The sequence below is a fragment of the Pteropus vampyrus genome, unplaced genomic scaffold (genome assembly GCF_000151845.1).
Source record: "Pteropus vampyrus isolate Shadow unplaced genomic scaffold, Pvam_2.0 Scaffold137, whole genome shotgun sequence".
Classification (NCBI taxonomy): domain Eukaryota; kingdom Metazoa; phylum Chordata; class Mammalia; order Chiroptera; family Pteropodidae; genus Pteropus; species Pteropus vampyrus.
The window spans coordinates 3,794,909-3,796,418 of record NW_011888918.1 but is presented as its reverse complement, the minus strand read 5'-3'; positions in this window follow the sequence as shown (position 1 = coordinate 3,796,418).

Genomic DNA, 1,510 nt, shown 5'->3' with positions numbered 1-1,510 from the left:
GTATCATTCCACAGCCAACCCATGATGCTATCTTCTTTGACACCATTGTTAAAATGATTAATAAAGACAATTTAGTTGATACAAACAAACTTTATTTGATGCTTTATGGAGAGTCTACGTTCCCGAGTTGAGAGAATTGCAAAATGGGGTGAAAGGCAGGAAGCTTTTATAGTGTTAGGTAGTTAGGTAGACATGAATGATGGGGCAATGAAGGCCCCTCCCAAAGACCTCTCTTAAGACCCCTCTGGAACCACTACTTTATGGTTAGAAATTACTCCTACATCCCAAGGCACAAAGAAGTAAAAAAAACCATAAAATAGTGGCTGGTTTGGTCTGGCCACAAGCACTTGTACAATTAGGACTATCCTAACCTCTCTGTAACCTTAGCCTTGTTATATCAGCATTATAATATTATGCATATGTCCGGAAGTTTATGAATCTAATTATAACAGACTGCATTCTGAGTAATTGCATGCACAGTATGCAAAGGGTTATATAACAGCCAAATGTCGGTCAAAATGACTTCACATGCCAGACATCTAGCATAACCACCTTAACCTCCCATCACGGCTCTAATATAACACACAGACCTCCCTACTTCTACGAAGCTACAGTCCTCTTTATCATAGCCCGTTTCTCCCTTAAAATGTACTTTAATAAATCTTACTTTTTCTAAATCTCTCTGATCTGTAATTCTTCACTGCATTGGTGAGAACTGAGGACCCCCTCAGTACTACCAGGGCAACGACAGATTTTAGATTACCCCAACAGTAACAATAGGCTAAAAAAAAAAGGAACAAGGAAGAGAAAAATAGAAAATGATAAGAAACAAGGAAACAAGTATAGAGCTTAGAGTTGGCTTGATGTTTGGGGTTTGGCTGACCAAATATACTGTGTTTTCGTCAAGCAGAACATTTATAAAGACACAAAAGCCATCTAAATTCTGTTTTGCTGACACTGCAGCCCAGGCAGGTGCAGCTCCATCTTAGGCCTAGAATTTAATTTCAACACTATCTGCTAATTGACCAAACTATAGTAGGCTGGCACACAGCAGGGTGCTCAATAATATTTATTGACTAAATGAACCCTAGTAGGTAGAGTGCAGGATCTCTGCAAGTTTGATCTAGCCTTCTTTTTCTCTCTATTTTTGATATTTCTGTTTTTGCCTGACAGTTTAAATCATAAGAAATAGCCACTTTTTTACAGGTCAGAAATGGTTGAATATCAGCAATTTTTTATTTTTGAACATATAGTCGAGCTAACCTATTGCATATATTATGAGGTGCTCCTTATTTACTTATTCTGGCACTAATATATACGTAGTGTTGGATTGTTCAGGCTGTTTGTTTCCCTTTCCCTCTGAATGACTAAAATTGGCCCTTTCACAACTCAATACCTCTACCAGAAAGTGGACAAAGAACTACAACCTATTTTGCTACAGTGGTTCTGATAAAACATTAGGTAGATTAGGTTGACATTATTGCTTTCAATGTGATATGGGAATTCCTGT